This window comes from Sphaeramia orbicularis, unplaced genomic scaffold (genome assembly GCF_902148855.1).
Source record: "Sphaeramia orbicularis unplaced genomic scaffold, fSphaOr1.1, whole genome shotgun sequence".
In the NCBI taxonomy this organism is placed as follows: domain Eukaryota; kingdom Metazoa; phylum Chordata; class Actinopteri; order Kurtiformes; family Apogonidae; genus Sphaeramia; species Sphaeramia orbicularis.
The window spans coordinates 37167-50997 of record NW_021941608.1 but is presented as its reverse complement, the minus strand read 5'-3'; the positions used below and the strand labels follow the sequence as shown (position 1 = coordinate 50997).

Below are 13831 nucleotides of genomic sequence, written 5' to 3'. Positions count from 1 at the left end.
CATGTTCAGATGTAGAAAAAATGACATAAATCAGACGAACCTGTTTACACGCATGAAGACGTCAGAGTATCCAGATGTGGTAATCGGATTTGTCCAAATGAGAGTACTGCTGTTTACAAGATCAGTAGTACTCTGATTACTGCGGATATCACATACTGATCAGAGTACTAACAGCTGTAGTAGTAATATATGCACTGGTAGTACTAGTATTTGTAGTAGTAGTATATGCACTGGTAGTACTAGTATTTGTAGTAGTAGTATATGTACTGGTAGTACTAGTATTTGTAGTAGTAGTGTATGCACTGGTAGTACTAGTATTTGCAGTAGTAGTATATGCACTGGTAGTACTAGTATTTGTAGTAGTAGTATATGTACTGGTAGTACTAGTATTTGTAGTAGTAGTGTATGCACTGGTAGTACTAGTATTTGTAGTAGTAGTATATGTACTGGTAGTACTAGTATTTGTAGTAGTAGTATATGCACTGGTAGTACTAGTATTTGTAGTAGTAGTATATGTACTGGTAGTACTAGTATTTGTAGTAGTAGTGTATGCACTGGTAGTACTAGTATTTGTAGTAGTAGTGTATGTACTGGTAGTACTAGTATTTGTAGTAGTAGTGTATGCACTGGTAGTACTAGTATTTGCAGTAGTAGTATATGCACTGGTAGTACTAGTATTTGTAGTAGTAGTATATGTACTGGTAGTACTAGTATTTGTAGTAGTAGTGTATGCACTGGTAGTACTAGTATTTGTAGTAGTAGTATATGCACTGGTAGTACTAGTATTTGTAGTAGTAGTATATGTACTGGTAGTACTAGTATTTGTAGTAGTAGTGTATGCACTGGTAGTACTAGTATTTGTAGTAGTAGTATATGCACTGGTAGTACTACTATTTGTAGTAGTAGTATATGCACTGGTAGTACTAGTATTTGTAGTAGTAGTATATGCACTGGTAGTACTAGTATTTGTAGTAGTAGTATATGTACTGGTAGTACTAGTATTTGTAGTAGTAGTGTATGCACTGGTAGTACTAGTATTTGCAGTAGTAGTATATGCACTGGTAGTACTAGTATTTGTAGTAGTAGTATATGTACTGGTAGTACTAGTATTTGTAGTAGTAGTGTATGCACTGGTAGTACTAGTATTTGTAGTAGTAGTATATGCACTGGTAGTACTAGTATTTGTAGTAGTAGTATATGTACTGGTAGTACTAGTATTTGTAGTAGTAGTGTATGCACTGGTAGTACTAGTATTTGTAGTAGTAGTATATGCACTGGTAGTACTACTATTTGTAGTAGTAGTATATGCACTGGTAGTACTAGTATTTGTAGTAGTAGTGTATGCACTGGTAGTACTAGTATTTGTAGTAGTAGTGTATGCACTGGTAGTACTAGTATTTGTAGTAGTAGTATATGCACTGGTAGTACTAGTATTTGCAGTAGTAGTATATGCACTGGTAGTACTAGTATTTGTAGTAGTAGTATATGCACTGGTAGTACTAGTATTTATAGTAGTAGTATATGCACTGGTAGTACTAGTATTTGCAGTAGTAGTATATGCACTGGTAGTACTAGTATTTGTAGTAGTAGTATATGCACTGGTAGTACTAGTATTTATAGTAGTAGTATATGCACTGGTAGTACTAGTATTTGTAGTAGTAGTATATGCACTGGTAGTACTAGTATTTGTAGTAGTAGTATATGTACTGGTAGTACTAGTATTTGTAGTAGTAGTATATGCACTGGTAGTACTAGTATTTGTAGTAGTAGTGTATGCACTGGTAGTACTAGTATTTGTAGTAGTAGTGTATGCACTGGTAGTACTAGTATTTGTAGTAGTAGTAGTATATGTACTGGTAGTACTAGTATTTGTAGTAGTAGTAGTATATGTACTGGTAGTACTAGTATTTGTAGTAGTAGTAGTATATGTACTGGTAGTACTAGTATTTGTAGTAGTAGTATATGCACTGGTAGTACTAGTATTTGTAGTAGTAGTAGTAGTATATGCACTGGTAGTACTAGTATTTGTAGTAGTAGTAGTATATGTACTGGTAGTACTAGTATTTGTAGTAGTAGTAGTATATGTACTGGTAGTACTAGTATTTGTAGTAGTAGTAGTATATGTACTGGTAGTACTAGTATTTGTAGTAGTAGTATATGCACTGTTAGTCACATGACTGTTGTATTAATAACATTTGCTTTGTCTTGTGCAGTAGAGTGTACATCAGAGTGTGTCTCGTGTGTGTTTTTAATTTCAGACTCATGTGTTTAGTTTTTTTTTAATTTCAGTTGTTTGTGTGGTTGACATGTTCTCCTCCGCTCCCAGCTGCAGAACCCTGCTCTGTCAGATGAACAGCAGTTACTTGTGTTGACAGACTTCTTTTCAAACACCACAGGATGCCATTAATCAAAGCCTCTCAGACGACGACAACACGAGCACAGGTGTTCATACAGCCACAGACAAAAGAAACACACACACGCACGCACGCACGCACACACACACACACACACGCACACACACACACACACAGCTTAAAAAAGCCACCTATGCAAATGAGCTCTCTCCTTAATTTGCCTCCAAATGACAAACACTTTTCTGCAGCTGACTGACTTATCTGGATGTGACACAGTAGGGGGGGGGGGGGGGGGGGTCTGTGTGTGCACCTCAGAACCACAATCCAAGAAAAACACACACACACACACACACACACACACACACTCCATATGTACATGTGACCCTTCAACTGACCACAGCAGCTATGATGGGGGGGGGGGGGGGGGGGGGGGGTATTGGTGGAGGTGGTGAGGGTGGTAGGGGTTTGGAAGGGCTGGTGGAGGTGGAGGTGGGGATGTGGTGGTGGAGGCTGTCGGTGCAGGCTGTTGGTGGAGGTCAGGTGTTGGTGGTGGACTGGATGTTGTTCACTTCTCCTCCATTCCCGTGTCTGTGTTTGTTCATTCCATCTCTGCTCAGTGCATTTGTCGTAGACGCTCAGCGTCCATGCACTTCAATGGGACTGAGTGGAACTGGTGGAAAACCACTACAAACTGGACCAGCACTGGACACATCACACCTGTCGTCCCGCCCCCAGATGCTCGGCATCTCCGGGACTGAATGGAGCTGTGGGCGGAGCTCGGCCGGGCCGGACGCCGAGCTTCCACACGCCAATTGGAGGACGGGTCCGAAGGCTGAAAGCGGTTTGATTGACAGCTGTTTTCAGATCTGCTCCTTCACTGACACAGTTCAGTTTAATACGTCACACATTCTGCTGTGGAATCACAGAAACCAGATGAACTGTTCATTTACTGACCTGGAAGAAAACACAAGCACTGGACTAACTGGTACACTGGACTGGACTAACTGGTACACTGGACTGGACTAACTGGTACACTGAACTGGACTAACTGGTATACTGGACTGGACTAACTGGTACACTGGACTGGACTAACTGGTGCACTGGACTGGACTAACTGGTACACTGGACTGGACTAACTGGTATACTGGACTGGACTAACTGGTACACTGGACTGGACTAACTGGTACACTGGACTGGACTAACTGGTGCACTGGACTGGACTAACTGGTACACTGGACTGGACTAACTGGTACACTGGACTGGACTAACTGGTGCACTGGACTGGACTAACTGGTACACTGGACTGGACTAACTGGTGCACTGGACTGGACTAACTGGTGCACTGGACTGGACTAACTGGTACACTGGACTGGACTAACTGGTACACTGGACTGAAGGGACACGTGTTCTGGTTTAGTTGGTACGATAAAGAAACTGAGCATTTACTGAAAAAGGAACAGAGGATGAGTTTATGTTTAAAGAACTGGACTGTTTTTTGAAGTAAACGACACTGAGCTTCAACTGACAGACGGACAGAGCACACTGGGATCTGAGGTCAGGGTTAGGGTCAGGGTCAGAGGTCAGGGTCAGGGTCAGAGGTCAGATGGATACGTACACTTGAATGTCCATCATGATCCTCTTGTCCTCTTCCACGTGGATCCCCCAGATACAGTCCTGTCCTTTATCGTAGGCTTCAGGCCAGTTTGGAGACAGAACCACACCAGCAGAGTCTGTCATCTCCCCACTGCACACAGCTGCAACACACACACATACACACACATAAACACACATATACACACACATATATAAACACACACACATACACACACATATAAACACACACATACACACACATATAAACACACACATATACACACATATAAACACACACATATACACACACATAAACACACACATATACACACATATAAACACATATAAACACACACATATAAACACACACATACACACATATAAACACACACATATACACACACACACACAAACACACACATATACACACACACATACACACGCACATACAAACACACACATACACATGCATATATACACATATATACACACACATGTAAACACACACACACATATATATATATATATGCACACATATATAAACACACACGTACACATATACACACACATGTAAACACACACACTCATATATATACATATACACACATACACATATAAACATACACGTATACACACGTAAACACACATGTACACACTTATAAACACACATATATAGACACATGTAAATACACATATGCACACACATATAAAAATATATGAACACATATAAACATATATATATATATATATATATATATATATATATATAGACACATGCAACACACACATATACACACATATAAACACACACACATACACATATATAAACACATATAAATATATAGACACATAACACACACATATACACACATATAAACACAACTATATAAATACACACTACTGTTTTTATTCATGTTTTCCTGAATGCATCAGGGTTTGGGTCACCTCTGAGGAGTCATGTGACCTGTCACACTATGGATGTAACATAAGAGGACAGACAGACAGACAGACAGACAGACAGTGTACAGACAGACAGACAAACAGACAGACAGACAGTGGACAGACAAACAGACAGACAGTGTACAGACAGACAGACAAACAGACAGACAGACAGACAGACAGTGTACAGACAGACAGTGGACAGACAAACAGACAGACAGACAGTGGACAGACAGACAGACAGTGTACAGACAGACAGTGTACAGACAGACAGACAGACAGTGTACAGACAGACAGTGGACAGACAAACAGACAGACAGACAGTGGACAGACAGACAGACAGTGTACAGACAGACAGTGTACAGACAGACAGACAGACAGACAGTGTACAGACAGACAGTGTACAGACAGACAGACAGACAGACAGACAGACAGTGTACAGACAGACAGACAAACAGACAGACAGACAGTGGACAGACAAACAGACAGACAGTGTACAGACAGACAGACAAACAGACAGACAGACAGACAGACAGTGTACAGACAGACAGTGGACAGACAAACAGACAGACAGACAGTGGACAGACAGACAGACAGTGTACAGACAGACAGTGTACAGACAGACAGACAGACAGACAGTGTACAGACAGACAGTGTACAGACAGACAGACAGACAGACAGACAGTGTACAGACAGACAGACAGACAATGTACAGACAGTTTACAGACAGACAGACAGACAGACAGTGTACAGACAGACAGACAGACAGACAATGTACAGACAGTTTACAGACAGACAGTGTACAGACAGACAGTCAGACAGACAGTTTACAGACAGACAGTGTACAGACAGACAGACAGACAAACAGACAGACAGACAGACAGTGGACAGACAGACAGACAGACAGACAGTGTACAGACGGACAGACAGACAGACAGACAGACAGATAATGTACAGACAGTTTACAGACAGACAGACAGTCAGACAGTGTACAGACAGACAGTGTACAGACAGACAGTCAGACAGTGTACAGACAGTCAGACAGACAGACCTCTGCATGCCGGCTCAGTGTCGTTCCACTGTGGGTTGTTTGGATCAGTACATTCGATGGTGACAGATCCCTGCTCCAGAGTGTATCCAGGGTCACAGGTGAACTCCACCAGTGCTCCCACTGCCCAGGTGGGGTCACTACTGGTCAGGTTCCCATATTTGACAAAGGGTTCATAACAGTGACCTGACGCAAAGGCTGTGGACACAAGGACAGAGGAGACGGACAGGACGGTCATTTAACAGCACAGAAATGATCAGAATCCACACACTACTGCACACTTATAGTAGTTATAGTAGTTATAGTAGTTATGGTAGTTATGGTAGTTATAGTAGTTATAGTAGTTATGGTAGTTATGGTAGTTATAGTAGTTATGGTAGTTATAGTAGTTATAGTAGTTATAGTAGTTATGGTAGTTATAGTAGTTATAGTAGTTATGGTAGTTATGGTAGTTATAGTAGTTATAGTAGTTATGGTAGTTAGTTATAGTAGTTATAGTAGTTATGGTAGTTATGGTAGTTATAGTAGTTATGGTAGTTATAGTAGTTATAGTAGTTATGGTAGTTATGGTAGTTATAGTAGTTATGGTAGTTATAGTAGTTATAGTAGTTATGGTAGTTATAGTAGTTATAGTAGTTATGGTAGTTATGGTAGTTATAGTAGTTATAGTAGTTATGGTAGTTAGTTATAGTAGTTATAGTAGTTATGGTAGTTATAGTAGTTATAGTAGTTATTGTAGTTATGGTAGTTATGGTAGTTATAGTAGTTATGGTAGTTATAGTAGTTATGGTAGTTATTGTAGTTATAGTAGTTATGGTAGTTATAGTAGTTATAGTAGTTATGGTAGTTAGTTATAGTAGTTATAGTAGTTATGGTAGTTATAGTAGTTATAGTAGTTATGGTAGTTATGGTAGTTGTGGTAGTTACGGTAGTTACGGTAGTTATAGTAGTTATGGTAGTTATGGTAGTTACGGTAGTTATGGTAGTTACGGTAGTTACGGTAGTTATGTTAGTTATAGTAGTTATAGTAGTTATGGTAGTTATGGTAGTTATAGTAGTTACGGTAGTTATAGTAGTTATGGTAGTTATGGTAGTTACGGTAGTTACGGTAGTTATGGTAGTTATAGTAGTTATGGTAGTTATAGTAGTTATAGTAGTTACGGTAGTTACGGTAGTTATAGTAGTTATAGTAGTTATGGTAGTTATGGTAGTTATAGTACTTATGGTAGTTATAGTAGTTATGGTAGTTATAGTAGTTATAGTAGTTATAGTAGTTACGGTAGTTGCGGTAGTTATAGTAGTTATAGTAGTTATGGTAGTTATAGTGGTTATAGTAGTTATAGTACTTATGGTAGTTATAGTAGTTATGGTAGTTACGGTAGTTATAGTAGTTATAGTAGTTATGGTAGTTATAGTAGTTATAGTAGTTATGGTAGTTATGGTAGTTATAGTAGTTATGGTAGTTATGGTAGTTATAGTAGTTATGGTAGTTATTAGGCCTGTAATGGTACACACAATTTTTGGTTCGGTACGTTTTCAGTTTTCAAAGCCACGGTTTGTTTTCTTCAGTTCGGTACAGGAAGAAAGAAAACTCCTAACATGTCTTTAATGCATTTATTACGAATTTTTGAACATTTTTCCCCCAATTTTTGGAGACAATAGAATATAGAAAAACAGAAATAATATAATTCTGCTGCTATAAATCCAACAGAAAATAAAATAAATAAAATATTACTAACTGCATTTCAAACATTAGTGTTGCACTTTTCCCTGAAGGGTCGTTCTGATGCTGTTGCATTTTTTCTCTGAAGACTGAAATGAGATAACCCACCCTCTCAAGTAGGCCTTGAACGTCTCCCATCACAAAACTGGAGAAAGATCATCTTTATCATTCGTCTGAAAAAACAACTCTGTCTGAGCCTCCAGATATTCACAAAACTGTTTCCTTGTCCGCAGTTTGGGTCACGTGTCCAAGACTTGAAGTTCTTTTTCCCTCCCAGCAGCCTCAGTGGAACAGACCAGGTAGTGTTCAGAAATCAGGATGTCCTGGTGTTCCACCTGGTCTAGTCCAGGTAACAGTTTACCATCCAACCAGAAAAAGTCACTTCTACTGTGAACAGTATGAACTCCAGAGTGGAATGAATGTTCTCTACCTGTTGAATTCAACATTCTCCACACGTCCATTAAATTTGTATTATCAATATAAGATTTAAGCCGTTTTGAAGTGTTGGATCGCACAACCCTCTGAGTTGAAGATCTGTCTAAGTATCCAGGACCAGATTCAAATCACCTCCAATAATTCGATGTGTAGTAGATACGTCTGGAGTCAGACTGAAAATTTTTCTAAAAAATTCTGGGTCGTCCTCATTTGGTCCGTATATGTTTAACAGTGTAATAGGTGTGGAATGTATCTCTCCTGTAACCAAAACATATGTCCCCTCTTTGTCTGCAGTAGTAGTCTTCTGCAGAAATGGGACATTCTTCTGGAGTGTCATGGCTACCCCTCTTGCCTTCGTTGAAAATCTGGAGTGACATGCCTGATTTATCCATTTTGCTCGAGCTTTGCCATGTGCTTGGTTTTTCAGATGTGTGTTGTAAAAACATCCCGTCTGCTGTAAGTCCCTCAGATCACATGATACTTCAGCCGTTCACCTGGTTCATGAATGCTCTTTACATTCCACCAACACACAGTTCTGTTTCCTCCTGCCCCCCCGGGCCTCCCTGCTTTGTTCTTGACTGTGGCCATGGTAGCATCTCCAGTTGGAACTGTTGCAGTGTCCTTCAGCCCCATACGCTGTCATCCAAGTGGCTCTGCCCTCGTCCCATTCCCCCCACCCTCCCCAAAATTAAACTACAGACGTCCCTTTACCCCCCCTCAGAGCCGGGCAGCTGGGTGTGGGTCCGGCCCACCGTCCCAGCTGTCCGGCACCTACAAATCGCCCCTTTCTTGGTCCTTAACATCCTGTCCTTCAGGGGTGTAGCTCTACAGTTATGTGGGTAAACCAAAACCTGAATTACAAGTAGTCCTGTTACATCCAACCTGTTCTAGAGGAGGGTCTTGTTCACTGGATGATATGATCCTCCTTCATTATATGTTACACTCAGTTAGCTGAACTCTGTTAACTGCTACTTAATTAGTGTAACAGTGAATTTATAAACAATGTGTCTTTAACTTGAATTTAACTGCATATTTCAGCTCGGAGGGAAATTTAAGATATTAAACAGAACTCAGATCCCTTTGACAAAGTGGGTCGGAACATGCCGTAGAACCTGACTTCACTGTCCAGAACATGAGTAACAGCTTCATATGTAAAGAGCAGTTCTCAGCCAAAGCCATGTGTGTGTTCAGCTGTTAGCAGTCCGGTTTTCCTCTGGTGGCTCTGAACAATAATAATAATAACAATGGATTGGATTTATATAGCGCCGTTGTATGACACTCGTAGTTTGGCTGGGTACAGAAGTCCAGATCTGACACCGGGTTTGTCAGGTAGTATCCATCTGGGTGGGGTGAATGTGGCTCAGCGTCTGACCACTTCGGATGGGAGGTCTCTGAAGATCTGGATCCACTGGCACTGGTACTTTAGGTCCTTCGTAGACATCACTTTCTGAATTATGTCCCCGTAAACATGATAGTAGTGAATCCTCCAATGAGGTGCCGGGTGGGGGGGGGGGTGGGGGGGTCATTATGGCCCAGTCGTCTCCGCAGGGCTCTGTGGGCTCGGTCTATTACCAGTGTTTCTTGGAGATGCAAAGCCTCCCTGAACATCTGAGCAGTGAATTCTCTTGTCGTTTGACCGTTCTCGTTCCCTTCTTTACTTCTTGTTCTTCTCAGGTTCTAGCGTTTAGAACGGCCTTCCAGGTCCTTTTCTGAGAGAGTTTCAACTTGTCCAGAGAGTTTCCTGACCTTTTCCTCCAGTTCCTGAATTGTGTCTGAAGCATTGCTAGCTGAGCCGGCTAGTTCTTTTAGCGTTTGGTTCTGCATTTCCAACTGGGCTTTTAACACCGATATCACGGTGTCGTTCTCAGTTTTCAGCGCTGTAATCTCCCCTCGCAGGGTCGTAGTAACTTCTGCAATTTTGGTCTCGATTTTGAGGCAGATTTCTGCCTTGACGTGGGCCAGTTCGGTATGGATGGAGGTCACCACTGCGAGCAGGTCTCCGGCACTTACTTCCCCACCTGAACCTGAGGCTTCTTTTTGGCCTGCGTCTTCATTCAGGTATTTGGTTTTTTAGGCATTCTCCAAAACTCTCCTCCTCTCCACAGCTGTCTTTTCTTTTATATCAGTGTTTTCTTTAAGTTCTACCTTGTGGTTTTGTCAGAATGAAGTTTTAAACTTAGAATCGGCAGGAGCTACATGACAGTGTGTCCTACTCGCTCACCGCTCGACAGCACCACCCCCCCCCGAAAGGTAGTTTTGAACAAACAACCAAAATCTAATCCCAGTTCTGTCAGCTCACATTCTGTATGAAAATAACAACAACCGAAAAAGATTCCACATGAAGTGCAACATTAACTAGAGGGTAAACTGGTATTCTGTTGAAATAAACAGAAGAGAAACACTGACAACACAATGAAGCACAGGATTTATGTGAGGACACAGAACTAACTGTGTAGGACACTGTGTGTATTTGTGTGTGTTTGGTTCGGTATGTGTACCGTTACAGGCCTATTATTTATATATATATATATATATATATATATATATATATATATATATATATATATATATATACTCCAGGTGGTTCAGTCTCTATCTCATAGTCTGTTCACATCCTAAAGCTCAGAACACTTTGGAAAAAAAGTGAAAAGTTCATTTATTTCCACTTCATTAAGTCTTCATGAGCTGATGAATGTCAATCCATTTCATTAGGAGGTGGAAATGTGATGGATTTGTGTAATGGACCAATGAATGACAGGGACCTGTGGGAACATCTATTATGTGCACTGGTTCTACTGGGATATACTGGGATATACTGAGATATACTGAGATATACTGAGATATACTGGGATATACTGGGATATACTGGGATATACTGGGATACACTGAGATATACTGAGATATACTGGGATATACTGGGATATACTGGAATATACTGGGATATACTGAGATATACTGGGATATACTGGGATATACTGGGATATACTGAGATATACTGGGATATACTGGAATATACTGGGATATACTGAGATATACTGGGATATACTGGAATATACTGGGATATACTGAGATATACTGGGATATACTGGGATATACTGAGATATACTGGGATATACTGAGATATACTGGGACGTATGCAGCCATAAAAACCAGTACTTTGTGTCTAACGGACATGTTCCCTAGAAAACTTTGACTCCAGCAGAAAATGCCCTGGGCACCAGTGGAAAACAGCTGATGGGATGCTTCATTGTTCGTAACGGTGTGAATGCTTTGTTTGGGCTGAAGACGGGAACATCAGGTCTGTTCCACAGTGGACTGGACGGCGTTCCAGGCTGTTAATGGCCGCTGTAATGGCGTCCATTCTGAAATGTGCATGGCTGCTGTGTGTGGACTGAAGCCCATCTGTGGACTGAAGCCCATCTGTGGACTGAAGCCCATCTGTGGACTGAAGCCCATCTGTGGACTGAAGCCCATCTGTGGACTGAAGCCCATCTGTGGACTGAAGCCCATCTGTGGACTGAAGCACATTTACACATTTACACTCATAATGTTTCCTAGTGGTCGTCATGGACTTGAAACCAGCAGCCAGCATACAACAGTGAAACAAATGTGTCCACAAAAAGATAAAAGAAGTTCATAGAAATGTTACCCTTCAAAAAAAAAAAAAAAAAAAAAAACCCTGACGGTGTTGTTTGAAAGCTGCTGAAAAATACATCACATGGACCGTAATGCAGCGGTTTGTGTTGGAGTGAACACTGCGGACCTGAAAGACAGGCCTTGGATCTTTTATACTCAGGCATAAAAGGAACAGAACGGAAAAGGAAAAAGAGCTGCGTCGTCTTCGTACTTTCCTTGAAAAATGTACTGAGAGCCTTCATTAAATACAAAGACGTGTATATGAAGGTAGAAGAAGAACAGATGAAGAAGTGAGAGAGGGATTTAAACCAGACTGTAGACGATCTGAACTGAGGCATGGACTGAACAAACGGAAAATGAACCAAAAAACTGTATGTGGACAGGGTTTTATTATCATTATTATTATTAGTAGTAGTAGTATCATTATTATAATTGTCATTATAATAATAATAGTCATAATAATAATAATAATAATAATTCTTATTCTTATTCCTTATACACTTATTCTAGTTATAACTTTGATCCTTTGATTACATATACATATATGTCTTTTTATCACTACATGGCGTCAGATACAGATGTAGTTTACCTCCACCAGAGGGAGAATGTGAGAGCGAATGAAGAATGGATCCTCTGTACGCACTGTGAGTATGTGTTCATAGAAAAGAGCTGTAGAAATCTACCCCATTATTATTATAATTACCTCCACCAGGAGGTATTAAGATCACTTTGCTTTGTGTGTTTGTTTGTGTGTTTGTTTGTGTATTTGTGTGTTTGTTTGTTTGTGTGTTTGTTGGTGTGTTTGTTTGTTTGTGCGTTTGTGTGTTTGTTTGTTTGTTTGTTTGTTTTCATCTTCAGTGTAAAACTCTTCCACCCATCTTTCCCAGATCTTCCCCACAGATAGGCCTAGGCCCTGGGACCAACCCAGTCCATTTTGGTCCCAGTAGGACAAAGTTCAAGGTCACAGCAAGGTCACAACATCTACAGTTTTCCATCTGTCATCATTGAGACATTTTCCAAAATTCATCCAAAATTCCAAACGACTCCGATTCTCCTCCAGTTGGATCCACCTGTAGCTTAGAACAGTCTCTTGTATGTGGAACTAAATTGTCCACATCCACTGTGGAATGTGGACTCTGTGGACATTTACACTGAAAATCCCATTGACCACACATTTTTCATTTATATATGTTTGTATGTGGTTTATATATGTTTGTATGTGGTTTATATATGTTTGTATGTGGTTTATATATGTTTGTATGTGGTTTATATATGTTTGTATCTGGTTACCTTCGCCAAGGAGGTTATGTTTTTGCCAGGGTTTGTTTGTTTGTTTGTTTGTTTGTTTGTCAACGAGATAACTGAAAAAGTTATGGATGGATTTTCATGACATTTTCAGGAAATGTTGATACTGGCACAAGGAAGAAATGATTACATTTTGGTGGTGATTGGGGTTGGTGTCCGTCTTGGTGGAGGTCTGTGCTCTCCGTGTGCTTTCCTAGTTTTACCTGTGGGCCCCATGAAAGGGAACCACTGTGGCCCTTCACACAAAATTCAGTATCTTGTTGATCTGTCAGAGTGGGGGTGGGGGTGGTGGTGGTGGGGGGGTTCCACACAAAACGTCACTTGCACTAACGTGAAAACAAAACCACTGGACCCCCCCCAACACAAATGCTGGACCCCATAAATCTGTCATGCCCCCCCCATTATTGGCGCCCCAGCATAAGTTGACCAGTAAATCAAGAGCTTCACCTTTCAGCTTCTCTTCACCACAACGGACCGGTTTAGCATCACTGCAGGCCCCGCCCTGACCCTCCTGCCCACCTCCTGCTCCACCCCACCCTCACTCACTGTTCCACTGGGTTTTTTTTCTAAATGTGTCCATTTTTGTGGCTTTTGTCACCTGCAGTAATATGTTTCACCACAGTTCAGTCATAAAATGGACTTTGGAGTCAGTGGTCAGTGTTTTAAGTGGTCAGTGGTCAGTGGGTCAGTGGTCAGTGAGTCAGTGGGTCAGTGGTCTTACCTTGGTATCTGAGTGCCATGCCTGTGGATGTGCCTGCAGCGTCTGTGGTCAGTTCAATGAACAGATAGTGGGCGGAG

At 40.9% G+C, this 13831-nt stretch overlaps 1 pseudogene; it reads right to left on the bottom strand.

Moving 5' to 3' along the window:
* Positions 1-13831, bottom strand: part of LOC115416455 (PHD finger protein 12-like) — an 87035-nt pseudogene that overhangs the window by 42350 nt on the left and 30854 nt on the right.